The sequence below is a fragment of the Cervus elaphus genome, chromosome 18 (assembly GCF_910594005.1).
Source record: "Cervus elaphus chromosome 18, mCerEla1.1, whole genome shotgun sequence".
In the NCBI taxonomy this organism is placed as follows: domain Eukaryota; kingdom Metazoa; phylum Chordata; class Mammalia; order Artiodactyla; family Cervidae; genus Cervus; species Cervus elaphus.
This window is the reverse complement of record NC_057832.1, coordinates 70,070,510-70,092,819: the sequence shown is the minus strand read 5'-3', so window position 1 is coordinate 70,092,819 and position 22,310 is coordinate 70,070,510. Positions and strand designations below refer to the sequence as shown.

The window sequence follows — 22,310 nt, the reverse complement described above, 5'->3', positions numbered from 1 at the left end:
CTTTCGTTTTCTAAAGTTTTCCTTACCCAACTGGTTTTGGAGCAATGATTTGAAATCTCAAGTCAGTATCTGGTGGTGGTATGCACATGGTGGCATCATAGGGTCACTGTCAAATCGTCAAATCCCAGATCTTTGTGTTAGCAACTGGATGAGGGTGGCAAGCCAATTAACAAGTCTCAATTTTCTCATTTATCAAGTGGATGTGATAACAATACACATACATTAATGAGATAATGTATATATGCAAAGTGCTTAGCACAGTGTCTGGGGAAGGCAATGACAACCCACTCCAGTACTCTGGCCTGGAAAATCCCATGGATAGGGGAGCCTGGTAGGCTGCAGTCCAAGGGGTTGCTAGGAGTTGAACACAACTGAGCAACTTCACTTTCACTTTTCACTTTCATGCGTTAGAGAAGGATATGGCAACCCACTCCAGTATTCTTGCCTGGAGAATTCCAGGGACAGGGGAGCCTGGTGGGCTGCCGTCTATGGGGTCTCACAGAGTCGGACACGACTGAAGTGACTTAGCAGCAGCAGCAGCAGCAGCTAGCACATTGTCAGCATTTCAGTAAGTAATCAATAAATGGAAGTAATTATTATCATTATATGAAAAGTTAGAGAGTAATATAATATGCAGTGAAGCCCTTATTTTATTGGGCAGAACTAATTAAGCACAAATCACCATATGTCTGTTGCCCATGGGGTTAGGTGAGAGAAATGTCCAGTGGTAACAAACAACATGTGTTATCAAGCTGCCCAAATTAATAATCCATTTAAATCTCACTTTAGCTCAGTCAGTCAGTCATGTCTGACTCTTTGCAACCCTATAGACCATAGCCTGCCAGGCTCCTCTGTCCATGGAATTTTCCAGACAAGAATACTAGGGTGGGTTGCCATTCCCTTCTCCAGGGGATCTTCCTGACCCAGGGATTGAACCCAGGTCTCCTGCACTGCAGGCAGATTTTTACCACCTGAGCCACCAGGGAAGCCCCTTTAAATTTCACTTTAAAAAGGAACAAAAAAGAAGAGACCTCCAAAACCTTTGAACAGAGCTCTCAGAACAGTAAAATGCTGACTGCCTCCAAAGTGACTGTAGATACAACTTTTATAACCATTCCTGAAATCACTCATATGCTAAAAAGAGAACATATTTCTAAGAGTAAAACTTAGTAATTAAGACACTAAAGGTGAAAAAAAAAAGATATCACAATACATAACACCCATAATAAACACTTTTGGAGAATTTTCTATGTCCCATCAACTGTGCCAAATTCCCAACTGGAATTGGCTCATTCTATCCTGACAGCCTGGAAAAATCCCATGGACAGAGGAATCTGGCGGACTACAGTTCATGGGGTCACAAGAGTCAGACATGACTGAGCACAGCAAAACACATCCTGACAGCCACCTTAGGATGAGTGTTGGTTTGATCTCCATTTGCTACGGAGGGTACTGAGAACAGAGATATTAAGTAATTTATCGAGACAACACACCTCATGCATGAACTGTCGTTCAGTTGTTCAGTTGTATCTGACTCTTTGTGACTCCATGGACTGAGTCAGACACAACTGTAAAACCAAGTTAAACTCAGGATGCATGTGTTAATGCTAAGCTGCTTCGGTCATAGTCAACTCTTTATGAACCTATGGACTGTAGCCCTCCATGGGATTCTCCAGGCAAGAATACTGGAGTGGGTTGCCATGCGCTCCACCAGGGGATCTTCCCAACCCAGGGATCAAACGTGCATCTCTTATGTTTCCTTCATTGGCAGGCAGGTTCTTTACTACTAGTGACCCCCTGGGAAGCCCAATAACACATCCCCAAACCTGTACTTGTAATTAGAACCCTCATACAGAACTGTTTATGCAGTCAAGAGAACAGTTGTAGCCAGAATGTAGGCAAAACCCAGTGAAGAGATTGTTCAGTGCACTATGCTAGCTAATTGTTGGCACCAGCTTGTTAATAAAAAGAAAGTCAGTCAAGGGAATGGGAAGACAAACCACAGACAGGCCACCAGACACATCTGATAAAAGACTGCTAACCAAAATACAAAGAACTCTTAAAACTTAACAGTAAGAAAACAAACAACCTGATTTTAAACAGGGGCTAAAGACCTGAATAGACACTTCACTCAGGAAGATATACAGATGGCAAAAAAAGCATGTTCCCCATTTGTCATTATGGAATTGTAAATTAAAACAACAATGAGATACTGCTACACACTTATTAGGATGGCCAAAATCCAGAACACAGACAATATCAAACATTAGTGAGGATGTGGAATAACAGGAACTCTCATTCATTACAGGTGGGAATGCAAAATGGTACAGCCACTTTGATGATACTATAGTAGTTTCTTACAAAACTAAACATACTCTTACCACACAGTCCAGCAACTGAACTCCTTGGTATTTACCCAAGAGAGCTGAAAATTTATGTCCATACCAAAAAATAGCACATGGAGTTTTAAAACAGCTTTATCATAATTGCCAAAACTTGAAAGCAAGCAAGATGTCCCTCAGTAGGTGAATGAATAAGCAAACTGCTGAACACCTGTACAATGGCATACCACTCAGTGCTGAAAGAAATGAGCTATCAAGCTATAAAAAGACATGGAAGAAACTTAAATGCATATTACTAAGTTAAAGAAGACAATCTGAAAAGGCTATATAGTGTATGAATTCAAGTATATGACATGTTGGAAAAGAAACCCATTCTAAAACTATTCTATTCTAAAATTAAACTAGAAAGAGTAAAAAGATCAGTGGTTGCCAGGGGTTAGGAAAGAGAGAAAGATGAACAGGCAGAGGGTAGGGGGTTTTAGGGCAGTGAAACTACTCTGTATGATACTGCAATGGTAGACATCATTATGTATATTTATCAAAACCCATAGAATGTATGTCAAGAATGAACCTTAATGTAAACCATGGACTTTGGATGAGAATGGTGCATCAATGTAGGTTCATTGATTGTAACAAATGCTAAGTAAGGTAGGTGTCTTAACCCCTACCTTTTGCAAGAACCATTACCTATTTCCCCCATCGGAGGCTCAGGTCTGAGTAAAACCCTCCGAGCACATCATCTTCTCCCCATGAGCCTTGTCAGTCCCAGGGTCCAGACTATTCAAGTGTCTCACCTGCCCTGGAGTTGTAGCAGTGCGGGGGTTTCTGGAGACTCCCACTTGAGAGGGAATAGAGAAGGAGCAAAACCCATTGACTGAACTCTGTTTGCCTCTGTGTGTCCTAAAATTTCCATCTCCTCATGAATAAAAGAAACAAACTATATCGTATCCCACTGAAAAGGTATATCCCTGAACTTTACAAAATCTAAACATCTTAAAAAATATATACCAACTAAAAGACGCTTACTCCTTGGAAGGAAAGTTATGACCAACCTAGATAGCATATTAAAAAGCAGAGACATTACTTTGCCAACAAAGGTCCGTCTGGTCAAGGCTATGGTTTTTCCAGTGGTCATGTATGGATGTGAGAGTTGGACTGTGAAGAAAGCTGAGCGCCGAAAAATTGATGCTTTTGAACTGTGGTGCTGTAGAAGATTCTTGAGAGTCCCTTGGACTGCAAGGAGATCCAACCAGTCCATCCTAAAGGAGATCAGTCTTGAGTGTTCATTGGAAGGACTGATGCTGAAACTGAAACTCCAGTACTTTGGCCACATCATGCGAAGAGTTGACTCATTGGAAAAGACCCTGATGCTGGTAGGGATTGAGGGCAGGAGGAGAAGGGGACGACAGAGTATGAGATGGTTGGATGGCATCACCGACTCGATGGACATGGGTTTGAGTAGACTCCGGGAGTTGGTGATAGACAGGGAGGCCTGGCTTGCTGCGATTCATGGGGTCACAAAGAGTCGGACACGACTGAGTGACTGAACTGAACTGAACTGAATAGAAAAATCAGTGAACACATACAAAGACTCTGTAATTTAAAAGGAAACCCTCTAAGGAATTTAGCTAATGCAATCCAATAAGAAGACAATAGAATAAATGGTGTAAGTGAAAAAATGAGTGAAATTATCAATTTGCAAATGATGTGGCTATTTTAGAAGGAAACACAAGAAAAATTTGGTCTTAGTAAGAGATTTAATTAAAGTGGCTGATTATAAAACCAACAAATATAAAAAGCAATTAGCTTTTCTATATACTAGCAATAACCTATTAAAAAATATAATATAAACCTAAAATTTGAATTTTCAATAGTAGTCGTAACACAAAATGCATATGAATACACTTTAAAATAAATGTAGTGATTTATATGAAGAAAATTACAGAATTTTACTTAGTGACATTTTTAAAATTTAAAATCCATTCAATGTTTCTGGTCAGAAACCCCACAATGTAAAGATTGCAATTAAAATTGTAGTTCCATGCAATTTGGATGAAGACTCCAATTGAATTTCTAATTTTAAAACTAGCAGATACTATTTTAAAGTACATCTGGAAACACACATTCTTGATATTTTCCAAGACATTTATCATAATGAAAACAATAAGTAACATGTAACTGCTCATCTTGGAACGAGACTGTGTTGGCTTAAAATTCAAAAGTGAAGGAATAGAATGAAAGGCCAGGAATAAATCAAAGATACTTAGAACTTTAGGAAATAATAAAAATGCTTTTGAAATGAACAGGAGGAAAGAAACCTGGCTGAATAAACAGAACAGGATGTGTGTTCCAGAATATTGGCACTTACTCTGCGCTGCCTGCGGCCCTCTCGACTTACTCTGCCCTCTGACCTGAAACCTTTCCCCAAAGCTATTTCTCGTCTCTGTTTAATGCTCCCTCTGCTGTGAGGTCTTCCTTGGTCTTCCTAACCATTAACAAAATAGCACCCCGAAGAGGGTTTGAGGGACTTGGGGGCTAATCAACGAAAAAGATGTGAGCACAAGGGGCCAATAACACACAAAAGCCTTATTTAATAGATACCCCTTTGACAAGAGTGCCTCATGAGGAAGTCCCTCACAGTCATAAACTGTCCGGTGGCTATGGTACAGGGATCACTGCTCAGAAGGGGAGGAAAGTAGGGGTGAGTGGGATCAGGCCAGGGTTTATGAGTCCGGATGATGTCATTTCGCAGCAGAGGCGGGAGTTTGGGTCAGGGAGTTGTGAAGCTGACATCTGCTTGTGATCTTTATAGCCTATGCCTATAGCTATGGTTGTAAAGCTAACAGATGTTGGGCACAGTCTGTCAATGGCTGTCAGTGGCTAAAAATCTGTTTCTTTGTCTTATATTTAAAATAATTGAGTGTAATAAAAACTTGAGTTTGGTGCCAGTGGGCTTTTGAGCTAATAGATCTCATCCTGCAATGAAGAAACAAGCAGCCTAAGAGCTAATATACAGCGACTCTCTTTGGCTTATTTATATGATATACCCCCACTCCATTCAATATCAATACCCCTTCTAATATTTTTTATAGCACTTATCCCTCTGTGACATTATAATCTATATTATTTGGATTTTGTATTTATTATCTATTTTTCTTATTAGAATGTTAACTCCATGAAGATAGATAGGAACTATCTCATCTTTGTATATTGCTATTTCCTCAACACCAAGAAATTGAGTGCCTGAACAGAATGGATGCTTGAAAGACATCTGCTAGAGAAATGAAGAGAGGAAAAGAAGAACGGAGGAAACCATACTAAGATAAAGATTAAAATAAGTTTAAAATTCCAATATAAACATGAAATTATTTTTAGGAAAAAGTGTCAAAAATTGGGATGGAGAAAGCTTTTTTTCTTAAGTATGATATCAAGGTAGAAATTATTAAGGAATTTAAAATTAAAAATTTTTCAATTTAAAAATATAATTTTTGAATTTAAAAATATAAAGCATAAAATATAAATTATAAAATAAAAATTTAAAAAATAAAATTATGAACCAATTAAATATTTACAATATAAGTAGTATTGGCATAGCTGATAGTTGATATATTCACTAAATAAGGACTTCCTACAAGTTATTAATAAAGAGAAATGTACTTTATAGAAAAATAAACAAATATGTGAATAGGAAAGGCATAAAAAGAAAATTAAGTTCACCACTACATCTATTTTAAACGTTTAATGTCATGAATTAAGTAAATGCAAAAAATAATAACAATGAGCTACCATGTCTGCCTATTAACAAAGTAGGTTTCAAGAAATTGATACTGCATCAGGCCATTTCTATTAAAATCTGAAAAAGTACCAACAAAATGTTAGAAAGTGTTTGTCTGTGGGTTATATTTTCCTTTTTGACACTTTCAAATTTTTTATCATTGCATATTACTTATGTAATAAAAAAAAAGTAACTGTACATAGAAAATAAATACTTGTAAATCTCTGGCTCCCAGGGTGGGTCAGTCCGATGCCCCGGTACTGAGAACTGCCTAGGTCTGTTACTGCTTTGACTACACAGAGGAGGGGGTGATGTTTTTCTCTGCTTTGTATGTAGGCCAGGGGATAAGAGTAAGTTCCTCACAGACAGATCTTGAAGTCCCAGCAGAAGTTTTCCAGGTGGCCAATGGAGGCAGGGATTGTAGGGGGAATAGAATGTGCAGGAGAGGGTATAGGATGACATGGGGGAACCATAGTGTCATAATAAAAACATGTAACACTTTGGATTTCAGTTGACACTGAAAGCCTATCATATTATTGGGCTCAGGATGGAGTTCACCTCACTGGTTATGAGTAAAAGAAAGAGTTTTTGATGCAACTTGCATAGTGAGGGTTAGGAAAAAGAGCACATTTCTCTAATGTCTTACCCTAGGGAGTGCTGGGACAGGCCATAGGGTACTTTCCGGGGGAGGGACCCAGCTTCCCCAGTTGCTCACCTTTCTTATTTATCAAGAAACACAGCAAGGTTATCAGTTGGGGGAAGGGCATGGTCAGTGGCCGGAAAAGGACCACTTGAGCACGGGGCAGTATGGTGTAGAGGTCAGTTGTTTAGGAAAGCCAGTGGCCAGGTATAGCCCTGCCTCTTGACCTGAGGAAAACCCACTGTCATCACACTGGTGCATCACATCCAGGCAACTCAGTAAGAATTCCCAGGTGAGGCTATTCAGTTTATCTATAACAAAATCTTAGGGTCACTTCTGGGCTATTCTGGTGTCCATACCAGAGGTCTATGACATTTTATGGATTTTAATTTCACTGAGGCTGGACTGGGCTTACCCCTCCTTTAAGGGTAGTGTGCAGAAACATGACTAAACCAGTGGCCTGAGGTTAGCTACAAGCCCAGCAGTCAGAGCTCTGTTAGACGTCTTTTTGGGTATCTGTCAGTACATACACATGCACACTTATAATACGAGGCTGTTATTTTGTGAAAAGTAGCCACAAACTACTTTTTTGTACTAACTGCCAATAAAGGTGACAATAAAGAGTGAGGGATTAACAGTTCTTGGACAGAAAAGAGAAGTCGTAGATAAATGACAAAGAAGAGAAATATTAACTCATGTATCTGTTAAAGTATGAATGATAAGAAGTACAACATTTAGAAAGAGGTAAGATGATTCATAATACTTTTAATGATCACCCAATTTAAAAACTGCTCATCCGGCTAGAGATAAAATAAATGGAAGATAAAATTGCGGTTAACTTAACAGTGTTAGTAGGTGTTTGACTATAAAGGAACCCACGCACAGCAAAAGTATTGTTAAGGCTTTAAACAGTATATGCTGAAAAATAGAGGTTGGTTGGAAATTTTAAAAATATATTTTTTATTTGAAGAATGTGGATAATAGGCCTTTGTGAGGAGAGGGCTTCTTAATCACACACCTCTGTAAAAATGTGGTTTCTATGGGAATAATTAACATCATTCATCATTCTTTGTTAGTGTTACTGTAGAGATGTAATACAATATTGTGTGCAGATTATTTTCATGACAAAATATACTATATAACTGCTATTTAAAGTACCTTAGTCCTGCATTTATAGAGTCATAGAAGTTACAAATTTTTCAGTTATAGAAAGAAATCATCTGACATTCAAGAAAATGGAGTTTCACAACTGAGTTGAGATGTTTCTCCTTTGGAGTATCAAATAGCAGTACTTTGGTACTGCTATAGAGCAAACTGGGAGGGCAAAGTCACAGGAGATGATATCGAGGAGATGGGAGATGGGAAGCCGACCATGAGATTAAGTTTCAAGCCACGCCTGGGGGTTAGAGACAGAAGGATCACAACCATAGGTGGTTAACTTAAGAATGTTAGTAGGTGTTTCTACAGGAACCCAGGCTTTAAACAGCAGATGCTAAAAATATGTTGAGAATATCTGCGGGTGGTTTCTGGGCATTACTATATTTTTAAGCTCCCCAGGTGATTCTGATATAAGATGAGAAACTGAGAATGCTGTTCTGAACTACACAGTGACAACTGCCATGGATATACCAAAAAAACATTTAGGAGATAGACCTCCATGATGCCTGACAGATGAAACTGGAAGAATAGGAAATGTCTAACCTCATGGTTAGACATGGACAGCTTGGAGGATTGGGTGGCACTTGTTAAGACAAAAAATATAGAGAACTTCTTGAACGCATTTCAAACTTTGAATACATTGTAACATGTAGTCTCTTCTAAACCTAACATGCCCTACAAATCTACAAACTTGGGGTGGCAATTAGCAAAGAAGCTTATATAATTTGAAAAATAATTCCTTGGTAGTTTCAGGAAAATTATATTCTTTCAAAAGTTAAAAGAAAACTTGACTGTAGGTGCCTGTTCTCAAGGGGAATCTAGATATTGAAACAGCAATATCTCATTATGAAGATTTTGCTCCTACCTGTGATTAGACTTATCATTTCCTTTTTTTAAGACTGAGATGGAAGAGTTCACCAGAGGACACTGCTTCTCAGCAAACTGGTTTATACAGCTATGAAGTTCTTAGATTTCAGTCTTGAAAACCCATGTCCACCTGCAAATGTCTTATCTGTCATCTCCTATTGGTCTTATCTGTTTTTCTCTCTTGCTTGTTCTCTCATGTAGTGGTTGTATTTTTCTCTGAGAAGGTGTTTCTCTGTATTTTTCTCTGAGAAGATGGTTCTCCCAGGAAAGATCTCTCCACGAGGAACCCCAGAAGCATCAGGCTTGCATCATCCTCAACACTGGGCTTCCCAACACTAGGACACAATCACTGTGACCATGGAGTAGATGTTCTCATGGGGTCATGAGTCCACAGCAGGCTGGGGGGCAGGGAGCCAACACCACCTAAACCATGTGGATTAGGACTGGTTCAGGAGAAGACAATTGAGATACTGTCATCATGAGAAGAAATACTAATATACGTAGGGTAAGCAAAACCAACAGATGACCAGTAAAACCTCGGCGAGTCTCTGATATTTCATTTCCCTGAGCGTCACCATGGTTCGGTGATTCACAGGAAAAATCCATGGTTTACAGGGTTGCCTCCCCAGTCTCCACTCATAGCCACGTCTGGAGGCAGAGATGGCTGTGCTTCATGGGGAGGCCCTGGAGGTTTCAGAAAAAAAGACTACTCTGGAGATCAAAGCTAAAATCGATCCCAACTTGTTGTGCCATTCATGGCAGGTCATCTCTCTTGTTTCTTATCCCACGACCCTGTCCCTTTCCTCTTTTTCATTGATTTTGATAAATAAATGAATGTATATTTGGATCCCACACCTATGATCCCTATAAAACCCATGCCAACATTCCTTCTTTCTTTTGAAAAATAAACTGATCAATTATTAGAATTTAATTGCAGGAAATGGTGAAAAAGTTGGCTTAAAACTCAATATCCAGAAAACTAAGATCATGGCATCTGGTCCCATCACTTCATGGCAAATAGATGGGGAAAAGATGGAAACAGTGACACACTTTATTTTCTTGGGCTCCAAAATTGCTGAAGATGGTGACTTCAGCCATAAAATTAAAAGACACTTGCTCCTTTGGAAGAAAGCCTAGACAGCATATTAAAAAGCAGAGACATTACTTTGCTGACAAAGGTCTGTCTAGTCAAAGCTATGGTTTTTCCCATAGTCATGTATGGATGTGAGAGTTGGACTATAAAGAAAGTTGAGCACCGAAGAATTGATGCTTTTGAACTGTGGTGTTGGAGAAGACTCTTCAAAGTCCCTTGGACTGCACAAAGATCCAACCAGTCCATCCTAAAGGGGATCAGTCCTGAATATTCTTTGGAAGGACTGATGCTGAAGCTGAAGATTCAATATTTTGGCCACCTGGTGTGAAGAGCTGACCCATTTGAAAAGACCCTGATGCTGGAAAAGATTGAAGGCAGGAGGAGAAAGGGATGACAGAGGATGAGATGGTTGGATGGCATCACCAACTCAATGGACATAAGTTTGTGCAAGCTCTAGGAGCTGGTGACAGACAGGCAAGCATGGCCTGCTGCAGTCCATGGGGCCACAAAGAGTCGGACGTAACTGAATGACTGAATTGAACAGAACTGAATAGCAGGAAAAGTGAAAGCTCTCAACTCTAGATCCAGAGAAAAGGGCATGAGTCCTGTGAAAAGTGGTGCTTAATGAGTTAATTTCCAAAAGCCCAAAACAGAGCTCTAAAAATGTTCATTTATTTGAAATAGTGGTTAAGGTTTTCATAATCTACCCTGAGGAAGTCATATAAAACTGCTGATAAAGCTTTTTGCAAAGAAATTTTGCAGAGCTATTTATAAAATAGAAAATTGTAAACAAATTAAATGTCCAATGCTGAAAGAACAGTTAAATAACGTATGTTACATTTCCTCAAAGAATATAATGTACCATTAAAATAATTTTAGTGATATGTTTTTAATAACAATGAAAAATCTTCTAAGTAAATGAAAAGCAATATAAAAAATTATATAGCTAAGTAAATTCCAGCTATATAAAAAACTAAAGACTTACATAGAAAAATGAATATAAATAACTGTTGATTTTGGTGATGATAGAAAGTATGATCCTCCTTCTCTCCCAACTTTCTACTTTTCTTTATTTTCTATATTTTTGGTAAGCATAACTGATGTTCATCTCTCAATCACCTCAATTGACCTCTCAGCAAAATTTGACATAGTTAATCACTCCCTCCTCCCCCAAAAAAACTTTCCAAACTTGCCTTTTAAAATACCATACTCTCCTGGTTTACTATCCACCCCTTGGTCTATCTTTCCTTGTCTCCTTTCCTCGTTCCTCATCTTTGATCTGATCTTTTAGTGTTGGGTGTCCCAGAAGTTGGTCCACAGAACTTTACTCTTCTCTATCCACACCCGCTTCCCTAATGACTTCACACAGAGGCATAACTGCATCTATTATCCATGTGTGAACAACTCTCCCATGTATGTCTCCACACTAGACCTTGCTCCTGACCTCTAAACCTGAATATGCAACTCTACTATACGTCACTGCAAAAAGATATCTCAAACAATTCATGTCCAAAACTAAATCCCTAAACCTATTCCATTTGGATACTTTCCCATCTGCATCAGTTAGGATTTGGTCTGGAAATCAGAGTTACTCTAATTATTATATGAATCAAGGGACTGAAGGGGCTTTCCCTGTGGCTTAGCAGTAAAGAATCTGCCTGCCAAACAGGAGATGCAGGAGATGCTGGTTTGATCCCTGGCTTGGGAAGATGCCCTGGAGGAGGAAATGGCAACCCACTCCAGTATTCTTGCCTGGAAAAATCCCATGGACAGAGGATCTCAGTGGACTACAGTCCATGAGGTCGCAAAAGAGTCAGACACAACTGATTGACAACAACAGGGGACTGAGTAGATAAACTGGTGCTTTCCTAAGTGTGAGCAGAGTTTGAAAAGGGAAGATCAAGAAGACCGAAGCCAGAATATCAAAGAAATATCCCCAAAGTTTGCGGTTCTTAAATGTTCTTTGGGGAACTACAGCTTTTCTCAAGATCTGTGGCAAAGCTCTCAGTTGTCTTAACTGCAGCAGCAAAGCCAGAGAAGGCAATGGCACCCCACTCCAGCACTCTTGCCTTGAAAATCCCATGGATGGAGGAGCCTGGTAGGCTGCAGTCCATGGGGTCGCTAAGAGTCGGACACGACTGAGCGACTTCACTTTCACTTTTCACTTTCATGCATTGGAGAAGGAAATGGCAACCCACTCCAGTATTCTTGCCTGGAGAATCCCAGGGACGGGGGAGCCTGGTGGGCTGCCGTCTATGGGGTCGCACAGCGTCGGACACGACTGAAGCGACTTAGCAGCAAAGCAGGCTCTTTAGCAATAAGCCCTGTGATTGCTCATAAATCTGCCTTCTATGGCTACTGACAGTAATGGCCTCTCTTCACTTTTCCTTTAAAATTTCTCATTGAAAAACTCTAACCTGGAACCACATGGAGAGGGAGAATCTAGAAACTGTGGTTCCTAGATTCTTCTCTTCCATGGAGAGGAATCCGCTAGAAGTAGACAGACAGGTCGAAACACACAATCACAGCACTTTGAGAGTGAGGTTTGTGTTACTCCCTGTGGCACTAGCAACCTGCACCAGGCGTGTAGTATCTCTGTGCCCCCTGTTGGCCTGGGGGTGGAGGATGGCACGTGGGCAATTTAAAATTTCGTAGCCCTCTCTTACCACAATGCACTGACTTTCTTCACTAGGCTTTCTCCTGGTTGTTGTAAGTTGTTGACTGTACCCCAGAGTTCTGTGCAGGTTGATCCTGACAGTTTTCACTAGTGCATTAGCTGCTAGAATGATGGAGCGCTGGAGTTCCCCACTCAGTCATTTTCAACAACGTCACCCCTAGCTTTTTTAAGTTCTTCAGTTAGATACTTAGATCATTTGTCTTCACGTTTTCTTCTTTTCTATTATAGGCATTTAGGCACTATAAGTATTTGTCAAATATGCTTTAATCTCATCTCACAAGTTCTGATAGATATTATTTTCATTTCTATCTCATTCAGTTCAGTCGCTCAGTCATGTCTGACTCTTTGCAACCCCATGAACCGCAGCGTGCCAGGCCTCCCTGTCCATCACCAACTCCTGGAGTCCACCCAAACCCATGTTCATTGAGTCGGTGATGCCATCCAACCATCTCATCCTCTGTCATTCCCTTCTCCTTCTGCCCTCAATCTTTCCCAGCATCAGGGTCTTTTCAAATGAGTCAGCTCTTTACATCAGGTGGCCAAAGTGTTGGAGTTTCAGCTTCAGCATCAGTCCTTCCAATGAACACCCAGGACTGATCTCCTTTAGGATGGACTGGTTGGATCTCCTTGCAGTCCAAGGGACTCTCAAGAGTCTTCTCCAACACCACAGTTCAAAAGCATCAATTCTTCGGCGCTCAGCTTTCTTTATAGTCCAATTCTCACATCCATACATGACCACTGGGAAAACCATAGCCTTGACTAGACGGACCTTTGTTGGCAAAGTAATGTCTCTGCTTTTCAATATGCTGTCCAGGTTGGTCATAACTTTCCTTTCAAGGAGTAAGTGTCTTTTAATTTCATGGCTGCAGTCACCATCCACAGTGATTTTGGAGCCCCCCAAAATAAAGTCAGCCACTGTTTCCACTGTTTCCCCATCTATTTGCCATGAAGTGATGGGACCGCATGCCATGATCTTAGTTTTCTGAATGTTGAGCTTTAAGCCAACTTTTTCCCTCTCCTCTTTTACTTTCATCAAGAGGCTCTTTAGTTCTTCTTCACTTTCTGCCATAAGGGTGGTGTCATCTGCATATCTGAAGTTATTGATATTTCTCCCGGCAATCTTGATTTCAGCTTGTGCTGCCTCCAGCCCAGTGTTTCTCTATCTCATTATGATTAATTAATCTATAATTTCTATTTGATTTCTTTCTCAACAATTTTGACAAATTGTTATTTAGAACTTTAATTTTCAAAAGTACTGGACTTGTCTTTGTGATAATTTCCTAGCTTAATATCTTCTGTCTTTTAAACTTCTTGAAATTGGATGCAACCTGACATATGGTGTAATGCACATTTTTATAATGTGCCATATGCCTTTAAAAATAGTGTTTTCCAGATTTGAGAAGTATTATTCATTATTTACATCAGGTCAAGGTTGTTTCCTGTGTGATTCAAATTTCCTCTATCCTTGGTGATTTTTTAAATCTACTTGATGTATAAATAATTAAAATAAGTTGCTAAAATCTGCAGTTATGGTGGTGAATTTGTCTCTCCCTGTAGTTTTATTAAATTTTTACCTTATTTATTCTAACAGGTTTAGAATTGATACATCTTCCTGGTGAATTTAACTTTTTCAACCACTATTCAGTGACTCTCATTGTCTCTAGTAATGTTTTTAAGGATTTTATCTTATATTGGTTTAGGTATAGCATCTTTCTTTTAGTTAGCATTTGTCTATATCATTTTTTTATTTTAATAGCGTGTGGTTTTTATGTTTTAGACGCTTCCTCCTTCTGCCTTCCTGAGAACAAGCACTCATATGTCTAGTCCTATGTCCAGTTTGACCACCTGCTCCCAAGGGGAGAGGGGACACCTCAGGATAAGAGGAACAGGGAAATCAGAGGATATGGGAAGAAGCTCTGAACTTTCATCCGGCATCAAAGTGAATTAAATTGCCAGGCCTTCTGCCTAGTGTTGGCCTTGGACTCAGATAAATTATCCCTACGAGTTCTTTGTGTTTGAAACTCTAGGTGTCCCATGAAGAAGCCCTGATCCCCAGGTGTTGTGTTCATGATAAACATTCCATTGGTTTGTCATTCAAAACAACAATCATTATCTCTGTGAAACCATTTCCTCTTCCAAAAGCTGTGACGTTGTCTGAAAATAGTATGAGATATTTAAAACTGGGACTTTCTCAGGTTTGCTATACCTGAGACTGACATCCTTCATTAATTATATAAAGCTCCTATGCACTATCTTTTTGAACAGTGCCTCTTTTCCATTTTCTTTATCATCTCCTCCTGGAACTCCAATGAGATTTTTATTAGACATTCTCATTCTATTCACTGTATCTCTTAAATTTGATTTCCTTCTTTGTCTCTATCTATTGCCTTCAATGTGATTTCTTCAGATCTCTCTTTAAGCTTACAGATTCTCTTTTCATCTGTTTCCAATCTTCTACTTATCATGTTTATTAAGACACTAATTTTAATTCTTACATAACTTTATGTCATTTCTAAAAGTTTTATTTTGTTCTTCTTTTAATATACCTGGTCAATTAGAGAGTCACTTTTTTAATATCATCAAATTTATAATCCCCTACTTTATTTCTTTTAATATACTTTTAGATGCTACATAATATCGTTTTTCTGATGTTTTCAATACATGAAATCTCTGAACACTTGGTTTCTGAGTGTACACAGATGTTCATGTTTGCACAGTGGAGCTTTTCAAAGGTCATAGTACACTCATGAGAGATGAAAGGAAAAAAGGCAAAGTCTTAGTATTATTGTGAAAATAATTTTGACCTGATAGATTGAGGGTCTCAGGGACACTTAGCAGTCCTCAGATCACTTGAAAATCACCTCCCCACAGCATCCATTAATTTAAATGAATTTCTTTTCTCCTATGCATGGAGAATACCCTTGGGAATTGCCCTGGGCACTTTTAGGAAGGTGTCAACACTGGGAACATTGAGAAAATGAAAGCACCGGTCATTTTCTCTGGAACTTGGTAGAGAAAGACTGCAAGTTATTGAAAATTGTACCTAATGTAACTATATAATGTTTTTGCTTCTTAATCATTGTGTTGTTTCCACCTCCTCTTCAGAATTTCTATCACTACATAATCTTCCACTTAGAAGTTTTTACTGCTACAATGAAGGTTTATTAAAGGAACATGAAAACAAAATAGTCTACTTCTTGACTTTGAGTTTCAAATGATTTAGGAGGAAAAATGAAATGCCTGGTTATGTGGGTTTAACAATGGGAAAGGATGAGAAGAGCATGTGCAGGAGACAGGAGCTTCAACATCAGGGCCTTGCTGGGAAGCAGACCCTGAGCCCTGAGCCACCAAAGGACAAATGTTGAGGAGGATATGTGAGGGGAGATAACAAGTTGGAGAAATTCAAGAGCAAGAAGTTATGTGACTCACTCTACCCACTTTCTCAAGAAACAGTCCAGGGAATGAGTGAGGCACTGCGTTCCACCTCCGTGTAGCGCTGACAGAAGAAATGCGTGTGTGGGTACCCAGGCAGAGAGCTTGAAACAACCTTATATAGTCTCTGCACCTGAAGTCTGTTGTGAGGACAGAGAACACATTCTGAGGAGCCCAGAGCAGAGACAGTGTCTTAAAGAAGTCCTGCAGTTGGAAAAAAGGGAGGGACCACTTTAATCTACTGACAACCAAATGCAAGATGCGGTTGGGGACATCAATTCAGTAGATGTCAGTGAGGATAAGGAATGATGCCAAGGACCAGACACAACACACACACACAACTTGATACTGAATAAGCTTTCGAGAACTTTAAAAGGACTACAGAGACAACAGAAGGGTAAACACTTAATTGACTGCAATTAAATTTTGACATCCAGTAGAGTAAGAGTTCAGAGATGAAATTAATTTCAGTTTTAGAAGATGAAGAATGCTATCTTTCTTGTACAACTACAATCAGAAGTGTAACGAATGCTCAGATTCCAGGATCCCTTAGCTGGGTGACAGCTGGGAGGAGATGAAGAGGGGATAGAGAGTAGGGATCTGGGTACCCCTGCCTCGCAGTTTGCTTTCCATGGGGACTGCATCACAATTGAGGCTCATCGTGGCTCCAAGAATGCTTACTGCCTGGTTCTGCTCAGCAAGGCTCTCAGTCAGAAAATATAATTGATGTACACAGAGCTCTTGCCAGCTCATAGAGAAAGGGCCTCTAATTCAGAGAAAAAGGAGTTGGGCCTCTGCCAGTCATATACATTTTATGCTTCATGTGGGCATCAGTCAGACCCTGATTTCAGGCTGACAAACCAGGAAAAATAAAACTGTCAGAATGCAGGCAGGCTCTTGACGGGGACTGTTAGCTTGGTAATGGAAGGGAATGTTATCGCTCTAGGCATTTGCATAATATCTATTGATCAAGCCTCCTCAACGCTACTATTCTTCCTGTGAGGTCTGGCAGTGCGGGTGGATGGTTTAGGCTCACATCACAGCCTCTGCACACTCAGGGTGGACCACAGTCCCCGACATGGCTTAAGAATGGGGCAGAGAGTCCCCAGTGTCCAAACCAGAGGCATCCTCCATCAATATGAGACAGAAAGTCGATGTAGTCAGGTTTTACTCATAGCTCTGGTGACAACCGTGTTGTGTGACCTTGGGCAAGCTGCCAGTCTGTTCTGTTCCTCTCTGCATTCCACACTGCCTGGAATCCCTCCATTAGAGATCCCTCCTGGGCCAAGGTTAGAAGCCCCTATTAAAATGAAAATGCTGTTGAGAGAATTAAATGCCTTTAGCCATTCAGTTCAGTTCACTCATGTCCGACTCTCTACGACCCATGGCCTGCAGCACACCAGGCTTCCCTGTCCATCACCAACTCCCAGAGCTTGCTCAAACTCATGTCCATTGAGTTGGTGATGCCATCCAATCATCTCCGTCTCTGTCATCCCCTTCTCCTCCCGCCTTCAATCTTTCCCACCATCAGGGTCTTTTCCAATGAGTCAGCTCTTCGCATCAGGTGGCCAAAGTATTGGAGTTTCAGCTTCAGCATCAATCCTTCCAATGAATATTCAGGACTGATTTCCTTTAGGATTGACTGGTTTGATCTCCTTGCAGTCCAAGGGACACTCAAGAGTCTTCTCCAGCACCCCAGTTCAAAAGCACCAATTCCTTGGCACTCACTTTTCTTTATGGTCCAACTCTCACATCCATACATGAGTACTGGAAAACCAGAGCTTTGACTAGACGGACTTTGCTGGCAAAGCTATGTCTCTGCTTTTTAGTATGCTGTCTAGTTTGGTCATAGCTTTTCTTCCAAGGAGTAAGCATCTTTTAATTTTATGGCTGCAGTCACCATCTGTAGTGATTTTGCAACTCAGGAAAATAAAGTTTCTTTAGCCACTTTAGCCATTAGCTCCCAAGAATTAGTTTGTCAGATTCATTTGTTTACAGCTGAGAGCTTTCAGTTTTGGTGGACTGACATGAGGCAGGAGCAGGTGGGAGAAGGCTAAGTGGAGTGTTGAGAATCTCCTGCCTGGGATTCAGGTAGGTGACATAGGGAAGGATCCTGGTGAGTCATTATAGGCTCAGAGATGCAAGTACATCCATCTCCTCACCGTGCCTGAATCCCTGACTAGGGGACTGAGGATCTGGAGTAATCCCCTCCTCCTAAGCAAGCTACTTGGAAGCTCCAAGGTAATACTGAGAAAAGACCCTGAGCCCAGCCTTATACAAGACTCAGGCCTAATGCTCCTCCCAGGTGGCAGTCCTTAAGAGAAGGTGTAACAGGCACACACTGAAGTCAAGCATGTGACCTTGAATCTCCTCTTCTTCCAGATAAATAATACCCTATTCCCTCTCTGCAACCTGTACAACCCCAACAAAACTGAGCCCCCCTGAAGCCACTCTCCACCTGATGTTTCTGAAGAAACCTCCAACTTCGGTCTAAAAGAAACCTTTCAGAGGCAATGGTATTTATCTTTGGTGGTAAATCACATGAAACATGGCAAAGTATCTTAAATTTCCTCTGGGTCCATTCATTTACTTCCAAAGTCTCCATCAGCTGCTCAGAATCGCTTCTTTCTCTGCCTCCTAGGCACTCTCTTCTCCAAGATTTCTTCCTAAACATTCCAAGGAAAGGGGGAAGAGGGTAGAAAGGGGAAGGAGAAGGAAGGAAGGAAAACTCACATTATTGAGAGCTAGTTCCACACACTTTGACATTTAATCTTGACAAAGTATACTTACTTCAATTTTGTAAGATGTCTAAGTAAGTTGCCCAAGGTCACATAGCAATTAAGTGGCAAACGATGGATTCAAATAATGCCTGTGTCAAAGTCCAGGCCCAATTACACTCAAAATAATTCCTATTCTCCTGAGAACCTGAGAGCCAAGCCCCAGGGATCCCAGGGTGGGCATTGAATAGGGCAGAAAGTAAGGAGGATATCAGCTGCTCATCACAGTTTAGCCATGATTATAATAAGTGCTCCAATTAAAGTTCAATTTTATTACTTTAGAAGGTTTCTTTTATATTCCAAATCTGGTGAGAAGTTCACATTCTAAAAATGGAGATCTGTTGAATATTTAAAATTCAGGTCTTCAGTTAAATCTTTTAAGAAGACTCTTCCTGTGTTTGCCCTTACTCTGGTGTCTATCTAATTTTAGTATTCAGAATTTTACTAGGTATTTGACAGAGTGGGGCATAGAGAAGCCTAAGTTATGAGTCTTATCCAGGAGTCTCTCATAGTCTGGGAGGAAAGACTAGTAAATTAAATGACATAGACTTATTAAATGGTGAATGACAGTATGTGCTTCGTAGTTCCACACCTTCACAGGTGCTCCTCCTGCTACCTGAGTGCCCTTCTCCCTCTTGGGTCTGTCTAGCAAAGCCTGGCTCATTCTTCAACATGCAAAACTCAAGGGATACCTCTGTGAAGAATGCCTTGTCCTCCTGGTTCCCACTTTACCAGATTTGATCAATTACCACATCTTTTATACAGATACCATGCAATACTGTCTGCTGTTTTACATGTCTCCGTTTGACACTGGAATGTGAGGAAGTTGAGGACAGAAATAGTGTTTTCTTTCTTGAATTCCCAGCATATGGCATGGTGTCTGAAGCCTAGCAGACAGAAATCAACAATTATAGACTGATGATCATTTAAATAAGTACTAAATGAAGTTATACAAACTGAGGACCTCCAGGGGAACATGGTGGGAACTTGACGGAAGGCGGTGGAGTTTGCATTGTGTCTTAGAGGATGAGTAATATCTGGAGTTGTTGACGCTGCAAATAGTGTAAGAGAAAGTTATCAGCTAGAAGGATAAAACAGAATAAAAGAATATCTTCCCAGATGTTTCATGGTAGTTCTGCTTTCACATATCCCACCCTATTGTTACATGTTGTCAGCTTCAGAATGAGGAATATTGTTCCACAGAGAAGAATGGGTGTTATTCTAAACCACATATCAAGTTGAATGTTCATCATGAACAGAAGACCTGAGGAGCAGAACTGCCCAACAGGACACCTAGAGTTTTAAACACAAAGACATAGGATGACCCTATATGGGGCCCAATCCAACACCAAGAAGAAGGTCCAGACATCTTGAAGCCCCTAAATTCTCTTTGACTGTAGTCCACAAACATTTGCAGAAACCTTGCCAGCTCCAAGAGGGTCACCCAGCAACAGGACCCTTTCTCATCTCCTCTTTTCTACCTGACCTCCTGAGATCTACTGTCCTCTTTGCAGCAGATGGCTGACTCATCAAAAGCCCATCTCCATCAAAACTTGCTCTCAGACGGAGGGTTTTCAGGGCAGCGAAGGATGCTATAATGATAGATACATGTTATACTTCTGTCCATCCTCCAGGATGTACAACACCAGGAGTGAACCCTAATGTAAACTACAAACTTTGGATGATTATAATGTATCACTGTAGTTCATACATGCGTGATTGCTTGCTCAGTAGTTTCAGTCATGTCTGACTCTTGGCAACCCTAGGGACTGTAGCCCGCCAGGCTCCTCTGTCCATGGGAATTCTCCAGGCAAGAATACTGGAGTGGCTCTCCTTCAGGAAACCTTCTCAAACCAGTGATCAAACCAAAGTCTCGTGGATTCTTTACTCAGAGAGCCACCTGGGAAATTGCACAGTAGTTCATCTCTCATAACAAATGCAACCCTCTTGTGCAGGGTGGGTAGTGAGGGAGGCTGTGGGGGCAGGGAGTATACGAGAGCTCTGCACTTTTACTTGATTTTTCTGTAACCCTAAAACTGCCCTAAAAAATAAGGTCCTCATAAAATAAGACAAAAACTTGCTTTCAAGAAAGAATAATAATAATAATGCACACCTTATATACAGGTAGACATGTTATTATATACTGAATGACTGTATATTCTCTTTGATGGTAACAGTGGCTGCTTCTGAGGAGGGGACTAAGTGACTAGGAGTCAAAAATAGGAGAAAATTGTCTTTTTATTTTTAGATTTTATTATTTTTATTGAAATATGAAATCTAATCCCATGAAGTATCTGTAAGTATCTGTTGATGTGTTTCCACAAACTGAACACACCTGAGTTACCAGCACCCAAATCAAGAAACACAGCATTATTAGCTGCCCGCTAAGCCTCCTTCCTCATTTCCCATCACTACCCCACACCTCCACTCAGGGTAATTCCCTGAGGCAAAGGTCAGATTTCACCTGATTCTGTACCTTATCTAGATGGAATCTAGATGTGTGCTTTTCTGTCTGGCTTCTTTTGCTTAGCATTTGTTCAAGAGATTCATCATCATTATAGCCTGTAGTTACAGACCATTCACTCTATTGAATGGCATTTCATTGTATAAATATACCACAATCGATTTCTCTGTTTTACTGGTGACGGGCATTTAGGTAATTTCCAGTTTAGAGCTATTATGACTATTACTGCCTTGAACATTTCAGACACATTGTTTTGTGTGACAGTTATTTTTTATTATTTATGTTACTTGAATTTTGTATTATATGCTTGCATTGCTTATAAAGAACACAGAAACCATATTTTAAAAGCACCTTCTAGGGAATTTTAACTTGGATCAGAGATTTCACTCCTTCCCTGCCAATAAGTAAGAAGAAAAATTAATAACAATAGCTAATATTTAACGGGACTTCCCTCATAGCTCAGTTGGTAAAGAATCTGCCTGCAATGCAGGAGCCCCGGTTCGATTCCTGGGTCAGGAATATCTGCAGGAGAAGGGATAGGCTAACCACTCCAGTATTCTTGGGCTTCCCTTGTGGCTCAGCTGGTAAAGAATCTGCCTTCAATGCAGGAGACCTGGGTTCAATCCCTGGCTTGAGAAGATCCCCTGGAGAAGGGAAAGACACTCCAGTATTCTGGCTTGATGCTTACTGAATCAACTGTTTGCAAAACAAACAGAAAACCTTTTTATTTTCTCATTTATTCCTCCACATCACCTGAGCTATAGATACTCTTGTTACTCTCATGTTTGACCTACAGAAACTGAAAGTGGGGAGTTTAAATAATTTGCCCAGAGTCATAGTTAGCAAATAGAGTTCAAACACAGTTCAAACACAGGTCCCTGACTCTAAAGCTTGTGCTTTGACCTCTGATGCACAGTCTCCATTAGACAGGGCTGGGCATCCAGGGAGCCAGTCAGAGTGGAGAAGGAGGAGCTCAAATACAGCAGATCCAAACGCCCGCCAGCCCAGCCCTACAGCATGGTTTGTTCTTTGCCCCCTTTACGTCCTAATGAATCAAATCATTTTGAACATGAAAGAGAGAGAGA

At 40.4% G+C, this 22,310-nt stretch overlaps 1 protein-coding gene across 3 annotated transcripts in view; it reads left to right on the top strand.

Moving 5' to 3' along the window:
• NPSR1 (neuropeptide S receptor 1) overlaps positions 1-22,310 on the top strand; it is a 146,944-nt gene that overhangs the window by 67,277 nt on the left and 57,357 nt on the right. The gene's annotated exons all lie outside the window — the stretch shown is intronic.